This window comes from Mesocricetus auratus, unplaced genomic scaffold (genome assembly GCF_017639785.1).
Source record: "Mesocricetus auratus isolate SY011 unplaced genomic scaffold, BCM_Maur_2.0 Super-Scaffold_100023, whole genome shotgun sequence".
Classification (NCBI taxonomy): Eukaryota; Metazoa; Chordata; class Mammalia; order Rodentia; family Cricetidae; genus Mesocricetus; species Mesocricetus auratus.
Window position 1 is genome coordinate 27178841 of NW_024429204.1, and position 13735 is coordinate 27192575.

At 43.2% G+C, this 13735-nt stretch overlaps 1 long non-coding RNA gene across 1 annotated transcript; it reads left to right on the top strand.

Annotated features, from left to right (window-relative positions):
• The first annotated feature begins 4022 nt into the window (after positions 1 to 4022).
• Positions 4023 to 12981, top strand: LOC110342563. Its single transcript, XR_002384673.1, has 3 exons — positions 4023 to 4072; positions 8077 to 8427; positions 12736 to 12981. It is a non-coding gene; the product is annotated as an uncharacterized LOC110342563 (long non-coding RNA).
• The last annotated feature ends 754 nt before the right edge of the window (positions 12982 to 13735 follow it).

Sequence of the window (13735 nt, forward strand, 5' to 3'; positions counted from 1 at the left end):
AACCGTGCTCTACCATGCGGTTGAGGCTGGAAGTGACCCGTGGCCCATCCCAAACAGCACTTTTGCCAAACTGCACTCAAGAGAGATCTCCTGATGGCTGCTGCCACCTCCTGCTGCCTCCCGCTGCCAATCAGCAGTAGCAGCAGGATTTGCAGGACATTTTTAGAATGAGCCCTGGGCAGAGGAGTAGGGTTGCATAATAGCATTGCTTTAATGAAGTAGAGAAGGGGATGCGCGCAAGGGGGAGCTTGGCACAGATGCCAGGTTTTAACGAATTGTTGAAGTAAGAACTCTCAGTGTAGAGACTAGAGACAAGACAGTGAGCCAGGATAATGCTTCATTTGCCACTGAAATGTATCATGGAACACTTCCACCAAACAGGATTGGTTGTTTTGATAAGATAAACTGGTTGGTGAGGTAAGACAGCTAACCAAATAAATTAACAGTTACTGGTGTGTGTGTGTGTGTGTGTGAGTGAGTGAGTGTGTGTGTGTGTGTGTGCATATAAAATGTTTTTACTTGCTCAGCAGCTGATTATTTTCCTCAATTGTGTGAAGAAAAAAATGAATACAGGTAACTTTTAAGGATCTGTTCAAATGTCATCGCCATCCTGATTTCACAGTTAAACGTCTGGTCTCTTTCCTTAGAACCCCCATAATGTCACCTGGACACCTTTGTCAACTCCAGTTGTTTCTTCTCTGGAATAAAGGCATTTATATCTTACTGCTCTGCTACAAATCTGAAGGAAGAACCCATGCCCAGTTCGCATCTGCCCCTGAACAGTGGGATGTCAGAAAGTTTAGAACATGGTGAACAGGCTAAAGAATGAACAATTGGGTAAAATGTGCCATTGTGGTGTAGTATTAACCCTTAGGGAAATTGCTGCGTGCCTAATTACTCGCCTACATAGAAGGATTTGTAAAGCTGAATAGAAGGGAAATACTCAGGGCTCTCTTTGTGCAAGACTCTGACCTAGGTAATAGGGATCCCTTCAATAATACTGAAGACTAGGGCCGGGAAGTGGTGGCACATGCCTTCAATCCCAGCACTTGAGAGACAGAGGCAGGAAGATCTTTGTGAGTTCAAGGCTAACTTGATCTACAGAGCAAGTTCTAGGACAGACTCAAAAGCTACAGAGAAACCCTGTCTCAGAAAACCAGATAGATAGATAGATAGATAGATAGATAGATAGATAGATAATGGACAGATGGATAGATAATAGATAGACAGATAGATAGATAATAGATAGATACATAGATAGATAATAGATAGACAGACAGACAGACAGACAGATAGAGGAATAACAGAGACAAGGCTGAGCCCCCGTGATACTTGGTTCTCCGGTTTAACTGATTTTAGTTTTAAGCATTAAAATTGTACCAATAGCCAGATTTGGTGGCACAAAATGATAGTCCTCACACTTAGGGGGACAAAACAAAAAGACCACAAGTTCAAAGTCAACGTGGGCTACGTAGCAAGACCCTGTCTCAAACAAACAAATGAACAAATTATTCCCAATTGGAAAATCTGTAGATCTCTGAGGACATGGAATATATCATAAGGCAATCGCAGGGCCTCTCCAAAGCCTGCTGAAGGACTTTCCTAACCGATCTGTGCTGGGCTTGAACTCCATCCTGTTCCACTGGAGAGTTTGACATCAGGTCAAGAACCCTAAGCTTGAGGAGCAGTGTCAATGTCTACTGTTTAACCAAGTAGCCAGGATGCGCGTATTGGACATGTCTCATGAATGACTTTAGTACACCCTGTGCCAACTATGGGAAGACCAGGATCTTAAGACTCCAATAAGCTATGGAACTTTTTTGTAGGCACCGTACATAAATAAAGGAATCATAAATTAAACAGGTTCAAAATAAGGCTTAATTATAAAACCTGAGAAAGAAAAAATGCCAGGTGTTACTTTGGTGATTAAAAGGAATTTGTAAAACTTTCATCCTTCAACTTTTACATTAAGGACATTAGCCTTAAGAAGCATTATTAACATAAATCTTTAAAACACAAACTTTAAAGAGAATTTTTAATAATGGAAATGTGCTTTGATGATGAACATAAACTAGGCATCACTTTCTGAGGAAAGTTCTTGAAATGTTTTAATAGTACCAGCAAATGTGAATTATCATTTATCATAATATAGCAAAATAAAATCTACATGTTAGTTTCCAGTGACTGGCTTGTTCACACACATAGAGTGAATACCGATGAGATATGGGTTACCTTAGGATTTAAAGAAAGGTCTTTTTTGGTCTGTCCAGAAGCCAGCCCATATGGGGGTAGCCCACAGTTGCTTTCCTCCAATCTCTTAGTCCAGGAAAGAGGAGGGACATACGCAGCCTGTTCTCACATCTTCTTGATTCGTAGGTGGGAGAAATTCTGTCTTCTACAGGCTCTGTGTAATACATTGAGCAATTCCAGAGAGAAGATGGCCCAGCACCGCTCTCACGGTCATAGACACTCATTTCCTGAGACAACGAGTGACAGCATCCTCTCCTCTCCTGGAGCAAAAACACAAGTGCCCTGAGGTGACACATCCAGCACTCCAAGCCTTGAGAGTGGCGTTTCTCTGAAGGATTTCTAGAAAAAGAAAAGCCTCTTGTCTCTTTGGCCCTAGAAGACGAAACTCAGCTGTTTCAGGTTCAGAAGATTCCTGTTTTTGCTCAAGTGTCTCACCCGTTTCTTTAGGAAGCAGAAGAAGATGTGAAGTGTTCAGATAACAGTCTTTACCACCACTCTGCTAATTGATACGATACACTGAACGAGAGCAAGATTCTCCCTTCCTGAGTTGTGGAAATCACAAGTCCACAGTTGAAGGCAGCAGAACTGCAAAGAAAATTCACCAACTTGCCCGTGCCAGAACAATGCTTCCCTTCATGCTTTGCCTAAGTAGGAACTCCCCTTTCTCTGATTTTCCAACCCACTACACATTTCAGCAATCCCCAAATCCAGGTGAATGGTGACACTACCTAGCATCCTTCTACCAAATACTTTCTCCTGCGGGTAGCACCCACTGCTCTTTCAAGATCAGTTTTATCCTTCATCAAATCATCTCTCAACCTTTGCTCCAAGACCTTGGATGGTGTTGCTCCTTCTCTAATACGGGAGTTGCAATCATTTGTTCTCCTACTAACTTCACTCCTTCCTTTTCTGCAGTTAGTTTTAGAGATAAAAAGGACAGGTGAAAGAAAGCAAATAGGGTTATGACTATTCCTGTGTGGAACATCACCTCTCCACTTAAAACAATCTACTACATGGAAGACTTAGGCTCACTCTTGGCCTTTTGCCTTCACTCAACGTTGGTTGGCTTGAGTTATGTGATTGTTTAGGCAGTTCAATCAACCCACATGTCCAAACAAGTAGTCCATCAAAAATCATTAGTTTTGGTTTCTCTGTGCATCTGTGGGTAGACCAGTGGGAAGCAGAGATATGAACACAATTTTTTCTCAGAGAGGGGTTCTTTCAAATCCAAGTCCGAAGAACTAACATGGAGATTTGGAAGTTCATTAATTCAGTAGTATTCTTGGACTTAATCTGGATCATTAATAAAGGTATGTTTCGTTTCCTCAATTGCTTCCTATTTTATTTTTGGTTTGTTTTGTTAGAATTTGGATGGAGGAAGATGAATACTATCATATGTTCTACCTAAAAGAACTCTAACATAGTTGTAATAGCTGGTTTTATGTGTCAACTTGACACAAGCTGGAGTCATTAGAGGAAGGAGCCTCAGGTGAGAAAATGCCTCCTTGAAAACCAACCGTAAAGCTTTTTCTCAATTAGTGATCAATGGGAAAGGACCCAGCCTACTATGGGTGGGGCCATCCCTGGGCTGCTGGTCCTGGATTCTATATGAAGGTGGGTTGAGCATGTCAGGAGAAGCAAGCCAATAAGCAGTTCCCCTCTGTGGTCTCTTGTAGAGAGAAGCCTTTTCCTTGCCAGCCGCTTGGTTTTTCCCCACCAGTCACCTGGGCTCTGCCGCGTTGTAGTCTCCAAATAACACACAAGATGCTGTATTAATTATGAAGCTGTTGGCCTTGCTTGTTTCTTACTGGCTAGCTCTGACGTAAGTATTTATCCCATAATTGTTAATCTAAGTATTTCTCTTACCGGAGAAAAGTTCCGGGCATCTTACTTCTCTGGCAGGCTACATCGTGACTCCCTGTGATTCTCCTACCCAGAGTCCTCCTGGACTCCTAGTCCCACCTATCTAGATTCCCTATTGGCCAACAGTGCTTTATTGACATATACACAGGACTTCCCCCATCAGTCTCTGAATTAGCTTCTGCCTCCAGGATCCTGCCCTGTTTGAGTTCCTTATCTGACTTTCTTCAGTGATGAGCAGCAATGCTGAAGGGTAAGCTGAACAAACTCTTTCCTCCCCAATTTTCTTTTTGATCATGGTATTTCATCACAGCAGTGGAAACCTAAGGAGGACAAGAGGCATAGACACATTGAGGTAAATGGTGCATGGGTTACCTTAGTATGAAGTTCTGATTGGTGTACTCCAGAGCCCTCACCTCATTGTGTGCATTTTCCTCTGGAAGGAAGCATAAGAGAGCATGATTAGAGGGGAGATTGTGGGTGACCCTGTGCCTGGTGGTAGCAGAGTCGTGAAGAGGACACAAAGATGGTAACGTTGTCTCTTCAGTTCTAAGAGAACTGTGTTAGCAACCTACATGCTTCTGCTGTTTATTGAGTGAGGTTTCAGAATGCCTTGGCCAATGGGCTGGCTTTTCTCTCTTTCGGGGTAGATGCCCCTTCCCTCACGTTCCTTTTTCCCCTCCTTCGGTGGCAGCCCCCTGATGAGAATCGAGACTCCATCCTAAGCATTTCCCAATGTTCCCAGGAAGCTGCTGATTCATTTTCAATGCCGTGGCTGAGATTACACAGCAGGCACTGTTACCTTCCGGCACTCCTTTGTCCAACTACACTTCTGGTAGAACCTCTAGCTTTTCTTCTCTTTTTTTCCAATGTTTACTTGTTTAGTGCACATGTGTTTGCATGTGCATGCCACAGCACTCATGTGGAGGTCAGAGGACAACTTCAGGGGTCAGTTGTCTACTTCAGCCAGGTAGGAGCCGGGAATCAAACACGGGAATTTAGGATTGGTGGGTTGCAAGCCCTCTTACCAGCTGAGCCATCTTCCTAGATTAAGTTTTTCAAACACTGGGTAGATCGTTAGATTCAACTAGCAATATCAGTCTGGAAGTTCTTCAAGGGTGAAAATGAGGCAAGATGAAAAGGAAGCAGAAAAATCAGAAAGAAAATGTAAAGGGTACAACTGGTGGGAAGAAATGCAGTCAAGCCAAACAAATTTGTCTGTATTCCTAGAATACTCTTCACATACACACACACACACACACACACACACACACACACACACACACACACACACCTTGTAGCATCAGGTTTCCCTTAGTTTAGGTAAAGAAGCCATGAGTATTTTCTCTCTTTCCAGAGAAGATGACATTTCTGCTCTTACTCACCATACTGCAAAAGGAGTAGCTAACTTCATTGATAGGAATCTAATTCCTATCTACATGTTATTGGGGGGGGGGATGAAGCTAGAAGTCACCATATAATTTTCTGCAAATATACTTTAAAATGAACAGTATCATCAGTTATGAAGAAAAAGCAAATCAAAACTAAAATGAGATGTAATCTTACCCAAGTTAGAATGGTTATTATCAAAAAGATAAAATATAAATGTTACCCAAGTGTGGTATCACATCATCCAGGAAGCTGAGACAGAAGAATTTCAAATTCAAGGCAAACCTGACCCATAAATAGATACCCTGTCTCGCCGGGCGGTGGTGGCTCACGCCTTTAATCCCAGCACTCTGGAGGCAGAGGCAGGCGGATCTCTGTGAGTTCGAGGCTGGGCTGGACCGATAGCCTCCAAAACAATACAGAGAAACCCTGTCTCGAAAAACCAAAAAAAAAAAAATAGATACCCTGTCTCTAAAAAAAATACATTAAGAATGTAGGGGAAAACAAGGTTTTACTCCTCATTGGCGGGAATATAAACTAAGAACAGTACAGAGGTCTTTAAAAAATTAATATTAAAATTGCCATTTGGTCAAACGATCCCTAAAATCAATAGACAAAGGCATACCTGTACTACCTAACATGGCATATCCATATTTACCGCAGAGTAACTCATAATGGCCAAGATACAGAATCAACCTTGGGAAGAGCCTATCAACAGATGAACAGATACAGAAAATGTGTACACACAGAGAGAAAGACACAGACCCAGACATGCGTTCGCACACACACACACACACACACACACACACACACACACACACACACACTCGCACGCTGAAATATTCAGTCATTTAAGAGGAAATGATGTTTCTAGCATTAAAATGCATAAAATTAGGGGTACTGCATTAACTACAATAAGTCAGACCAAGAAAGGTGGTTACAGCAAATCCTTTCGTGTGTAGAAGCTGGTGTTTCTATGTGAATGCAGAACAGCAGAAAACTGAGCTGTTTAAAAGGGATGGAACATACAAGTGAACATTTACTCCACAGCCTGCTGTGCTAGCAACAGCTCACAATAGCCCTTGGATGGTCCACGGAGATCTAGAAGTGCATATTGACGGCCCCAACTATGAAGAAATGTTGATGACATGGGGATGCCAGTCCTCTTGGGTTGCTCAAATCAAGTATCTATTTTGAAATATAAAACTCTAGCCTATGAGTACATATGACCTCTTCATATTAATTAAAACAAAACAAAACAAAAATGTAACCACTTTGCCCCCTCTGGCTCCCTCTTACTGCCTACGTGATACATGTAAAAAAAATCCCCCACTCATATGTCACTCCCCAGGGATGACCTGCCCACATCTTCCTTTGGATGAACAGTGATGACCTGAAGTTTCCCCCATGGTAGTGTGTATGAGGTAGCTCAGCGATGCTGTATGCAGATGGGTGGGAGTTAGCTGAGGGAGAGAGATGTCTCTCCAAGGGCAGGCTCTATGTCCGGATGTGAGGAAAGATAGGCACTCCAACTTGGCCTCAGGCCTCGGGACACATTATCTACAAAGCATGTCCTTTTCTTTACACCAACATTTCACTCTGATGTAATTGAGATGCTCTGTGTGTGTGTGTGTGTGTATGTGTGTGTGTGTGTGTGTGTTTCACAACTGGGTTTACACAGTGGTTCTCAGACTTTAGGACAAGGCCATCAGTTGCTGGGTCCCACTACTAGAGTCTATGAATCAGCAGGTTGCAGGTGAAGTCTAAGAATTGGCATGCTAACAAATTCTCAGACTTCCCAGATGAGGCCTCTGCTATTCCTTCAAGGACCACGCTTTGACTTATTGCCCTAAATACAGGAAGAGAAGAAATGGAAGCTTTTAGTGCTCACCCTATTTATGATTCCTGGTTGAATATTTTCCTCCCATCTGAGTTACAGGGTGACAGTAACTTTGTCTATCTTATCATCATAGCATCTTCGGTGCCTACCACAAATTAGGAACTCGGTAATTGTGCACTAATAAGTTAGACACAACACATGTCCCTACCAATCGAACATTTCACCCACACAGAGTATTTCACCTCGCCATGAGCAGTGAGATATTCTACATGGCATTCTCCCAGGAAGGTGCAGAATCTACGTATTACATATCTTTAGAGACGCAAACTGTTTCATGGACACCATGACCCCAGTGTGTCCATGGTGGAAACTGAAGATCAAAACAAGAACTGGATATTTACTTGATTAACCAGTAGGGAGGGTCTGAGAAATCAGAGCTCAGTGGTCACTGTGATTAGTGCTGATGGAAATAATGAGCTTCGTTCGTATCTGTGGGGTTGCTAACATCTAGGAATGCCCTGATTGCTCACCGGCTTGTTCTGAATACATTGGAATGCATCTGGAGCTGAGATGAAGGGATGAGCTCAGAAATAAATCAAATTTGGTACAGAAACACATCTATATTTCATGTGCCTGCTTCTGCAGGGATGCCTCAGTAATTGGTTTAAAAATATCCATGACATCTGTTGATTCTTCTACTTTTAAGTTTCAGTCTTCAATTTTGCCTGTTTTTGCAGAAGATTATGGTGCAGAGCAGAGAACAGGAAGAAGGTATCGCAGCAACTAAACAGCCTCCGTCCCTCCCAGCATCCTGGTGCAGACCAACTCACTGGTCAGTCTGACCTGATGGAGAAGTGTGCCTCTTCAAACCCTTGTGAGAAATGAGCCAGATAGAAACAACCACATGGCTTGTTTCCCTGTGTGTGACTGCTGGTCGAGCATCGAACCATAAGTGTCCAATCATTTCAAAGTTTACATTGGAAGCAGCTTCACCTGTCAGTCATGGGTGATGCTGTGTCTTTCAAAGGAGCTGCCTCAGAATTTTCAGCTGGGGATGTCTTTCTGGAGACTATTTGTTGCCTCCTCGGGTAAGTCAGCTAAAAATTGGCCTCACAAAAACTGTTGTGAGAGTTAAGGGAGAAAAATGTGTAAAGTATGAATAAGAACTGTGTAAAGGTATTTTGTGTTGCTGTCATTGTTATTAATGCATGCAATACTTAAGAATACAAAGGCCCACTGTATCCATATGAAACGCTAGGGAAACCTGTTTTAAAGCATTACCCATGACTGACACAGACTTTGCATTGCAATTGTCTAATCCTACAAAGCTGCCCTCTGTATGCTTATAGTTCCTCCCTGGAACATCTTCTCACTCACAGGGTCTTCACCTATGCTCTCTTTGTCTAAGGCAAAATATAGGGTTAACATCTCATTAACCTCCCTCACCCCATGCCATCCAGAGACAGTACTCTGTTTCAGTTCCTGAAGAGCTGGGCTCCTTCCAACCATTTCCATGCTGTGGGGTCCCTGCTTATTTATAGGTGTGTCTCCTCTGTGTTTATCAGTGTGTGTCTCTGTGTTCATCAGTGTGTCTCTCTGTGTTCATCAGTGTGTCTTGTCTCCTCCTCTAGGTGATGAGCATTCTTAGATTAGAATCTGGTAATACTGAGTTAATCGGCTGGGCATTGATGGCGCACACCTTTAATCCTAGCACTCAGGAGGCAGAGACAGGCAGATCTCTGTGAGTTCGATGCCAGCCTGGTCTACAGAGTGAGTTCCAGGACAGCCTCCAAAAACAATACAGAGAAACCCTGTCTCGAAAAACCAAGAAAGAAAAAACAATACTGAGTTAATCTTAAAGTAAATATCCAATCAATAAGAGAAAATTGCCAGCTCCAGGTCCCAGGAAAAGATCTTTCCTCAAAAAATAAAGTGAGCAGCTCCTGAGGAATGGCACCTGAAGGGGCTACCTCAGGACTTGGCATAAAGGACACTCTTCAAAAGGACACCTCAGTAACCTATTTTCCTCCAACTAAACCCTACTTCCCAATTGTCTGTTCACCTATGAATTTATCAATGAGTTAATCTATTGAGGAAGTCATAGCCTTAATCACCTCTCAACTCATCAGTTCACAACTAAGCATTAGCACGAGCCTTTGAGTATATTATAGATTTAAATCATAGCCCACTCAGAGGTTGATTGAGTGAGTCTAAACATTGAAAGTTAGACCCCTTCCCAAAGGATTCAAATATGTCCCCTCACTTGAGAAAGGCTGAGTAGGAGATAGATGAAGTAACCATATTCTCTGAGTGCACTTCATATAAATTGAAGGAGACAACACTCACCTTTGTGTTGTTGATAACAGCAACAGAGTAACTAGCATGAATTGGGATCTACCAGAGTCTTAGTTCTGAGTGCTCTGCGGTTCTCAGTTGAGCCCTATACCACCCTTGAGAGGGAGGAAAGAACTCTTACCCCTGCATTTATGGGGAAGGAAGCTAAGTGACAGTAGCTGTAATGAGTCATGATCTAAGTAAGCCCCATGATTAGGGATAAGAAAGATGGCCTGGTGTCCAAATCCTCCTGTGTAATCCCGCAGTCTCCTTCCCTGTGCTGTTGGAAGAGCTTTGAGGAATTATCACCCAAGTACTGAGCAAGTAGCCAAAACCACAGGTGCTGTGAGCCCTTGTCACGTTGTAAGCTCATTTGTGTAAGGGTCCAGGGATTGATGTCCAGTCCAGGTTCTAGAAAACACCAGAGCCTGAGAACCACGTACAGAGTCATCAGTGATGAAGGAACACAGAAGCAATGGCTAATCCAAGCAGACATGCTCATCGTCTCAGCCAAGAGCTCGCTGTGCCTCAGCCAGGCATCAGGCCAGGTACCAGCAGTCAACAGTGTGGCCAGTGTTAGTCTGCTAGTAACCACATCTCCCAGTGCTACCAAAGCCTGCCGGATAGAAGGACTCGAACATGAGCAAGTGATGGACCCTAATGCGACAGGGAGACAGCTTTGGCTATGAGGATGGATAAAATATAAAAGAAAGTCAGAAATCTGTGTCTATCTTACAGCGTTGTAATGGAAACAAATAGCGTACGCATAAGGATGAGGGCAGCCAAGAAACCAGGAGACAAAGGAAGCAGAATTATTAGGTAAAAGGTTTTCGCTTTGTTAATACGGCCCTGAAATTGTTTGCACAATAAATGAGAAAATGACAGTAACGTCAAGTTACAAAAGAGCCACCATGAGCACACCAAGATAAGGACATCTATCCTTGTGGTCTGTAATTTGATTGGAAACAAGAAGAAATATGGGCAAAGGTAGAAAGGAGCAGCCACCCAAACTCAAAAATATTTTATTCTTGCATCCCTTCCTCCCAGCCCTTCACTCATTATTAAATTACATATGCCATTACTGCACTTTCCACATGGATACATCCATATATACATGCTGGCCTCATGCAACTGGATATGAACACACACATACACACACACATATACACACACACATAATACTCATAATACACATATATACATGTATATACAAATAATCAGTTTATTAGGAAGTTAAGACAGTACTGTGCTGCCTAAAAATATACTTTATTTAGTTGTATGTCATGATTTTTCCAGGTGGCCTAAAATATCCACAGGCATTTTTAATGGCTACTTAGCATTACATATTTTGCAATATAAAAATACCCTGTTTTGAAACTATGAAGCAGTTCTACTTGCTGAGTATAATAAGTGGTACTGAAATGGAGAATTGATTTTTCCATATAGATGTGAAATCACTGTACTAACTCACATGGTTTGAATACATGTTACAGATTTTCTCTTCCAAGATTCATGAGTTTGCCAGGCGGTGGTGGTGCACACCTTTAATCCCAACACTCGGGAGGCAGAGGCAGGCAGATCTCTATGAGTTCGAGGCCAGCCTGATCTATCAAGCTACAGAGAGAAACCCTATCTTGAAAACAAACAAAATTCATGAGTTTATATGCCACCATGAAGTATCCTTAACCTCTAATGGGCACCAAACATTAACCATTTTTAATTTGTTAACTGAAAATTTCCCTATGGTTTCCTCAAGCAGGAGTCTGCCTCTGAGTCTGACCGTCCTCTGATTGTCATTTATATTAGTTTTATTAATCATCTGCTCGTGTTCTGGTTATATAATTGAGATTTAGTGAGTCACTCTACAACACCCACCACTCCTTGGCTAGGTCTGGAATCAATCACACTGATGTAGAATCCATATTGGAGATGAAGATGTGAACTTTGCTGTAAACAGGGCGTTTAGAACACAGGCTGTAGAGCAAAGGGGCTCGCTGAAGCCTGTCTCTGAAGGCTGCCCTGATCAGATAACCCCATAGGATCCGGTACGTTACATGCCAACCTGTGCACAGCATGTTCTTCACGGTAGCCAGACGGATGGCTAGGAAAGGAAAATGAAGGTGCACCATTTAGAGTTCTGTACATCACCATGTAAAAGTAACGTAGGGAAAACTGGGCTCCTTGGTGACTGACAGGCTGAGATAGCTCTCAGCTTCCCCTGCACTGCATTGTCCAGACCCTTCCTTCACCATGAGGACGTTGGGGGTCATCTGGGGTGTGAACTTGTCTGCGGTTTGAAAGATGGAGGCCAACTCTGAGGCTGATTTTCCATGGCCATCATTCCGAGAAAGCCTCAGTTTTAGTTTCATGACCATGGGGTGTAGAGCTGGCTTCAAGTCAGGATTTTTGCAGAAAGGTTCCCAGCTTAGCAGATGTCTCCTTGGACTTTCAGGTTCTTTACTTATGGAAGGGCATGTGGTTCTTAAACTGTACCTCCCCGTTCAGGGGCTTTCAGATGAGAAAAGGGCCACTTGTTTCTGGGGATGACAGTCTTGCAAGGTGACTCTGAGAGGTCAGTCATGAGACAGCTCCTCGGCTTCCCCAATGCTCACGAAAGCCATGAATGCCCTGCATTTGATCCATTTCTATTGGACAATCTGAAGCCTGACCTTTAAAAAACTACACTCTAAATACTGATGGCCTAGACAGCTGCCATCACTATTAATGATCCACAACAACTATGTTAGGATGTTCCAAAGGCATAATGATACTGTGTCGTTTTTTTCAGAGTTCACTCTTGTCACAGGGACACTGTGAGATCAAGATGTATATATATTTCTCCCAATACTAGAGTAAACCAGTCCTTCAGACACTCAGTACCTGACCTATATTAAATAACTGATTGAGCCTAAATGAATGTCAGTCAAGCTGCCATCTCCATGGTGACCCATTAGTATACTCTAGCACATTTTCCTACCATGGCCACATTTTCAAGTTTTTAATCTGTATCTAAACGCGCCCAGATTTCCCTTGAAATAAATTTAGCTTTTTTTTTTTTCAAGCGTCTAGAAAGACCCCTCTTGCCAAATCCACGCTGCTGTTCAAGCAAACGTCTACCGGAGTCAATTCTCAGCCTCAACACACAACACTGTCCAAGAACCCCACCAAATCTGAAACCAGTAGAAGACTGCAGATGATATTAAAAAAAAAACACAGCAAGTCATGGTAACAGCGCTTTGGGGTCTGGACACGGGGCTCAGGGGATAAAGCGGGAGCCATACAACAGTGAGGAAGAGCGTGGATCCCCCCAAGCACTCAGATAAACAGATAAACGTGAATCGGGTGTGCTCGCTTGCTGTGATCCCCGTGCTCCGGAGATTTAAACATGGGATCCCAAGAGCAAGCCGATTGGCAAGAGTAGCCAATCGGTGAACTCTGGGTTCAAGGGAGAGACCCTGCCCCCATGTGTAAAGATAAGGAAAGAAGAGAGACGAGACGCCTGACATCAGCCTCTGCCTCTGCGTACACGTGTGTACACACATACACACATTTGCCCACACACATGTAAACATATATACATGCGTGCACACATATCACTGATTCACGTACTTTTTTAATGCCCACTCTCTTTGAGGTGTGCATACCAACACCCTTGGGTGTGCTTTCTCTTTTCCTTAACCCCTTGTTTGAAATGCATATTATTTGGGCATAGACTCAAACATGCTTTATGAAAAAGAAAAGAAAAGAAGGAGAGGAGAGGAAAAGAGAGGGGAGGAGAGGGGAGGAGAGGACAGGAGAGGAGAGGAGAGGAGAGGAGAGGAGAGGAGAGGAAAAGAGAGGGAGGGGAGGAGAGGGGAGGGGAGGAGAGGGGAGGGGAGGAGAGGGGAGGGGAGGAGAGGAGAGGAGAGGAGAGGAAAAGAGAGGGGAGGGGAGGGGAGGAGAGGATGCCAGTGCTACATTTTGAATCTGAAATGTCCCCCATTAATGACTTGATCTTCTACTCTGTCATTAGCATCTTGAGCTGTGCTTTGAGGGCTGTGGTCAGGATCCGCTGAGCAGCCC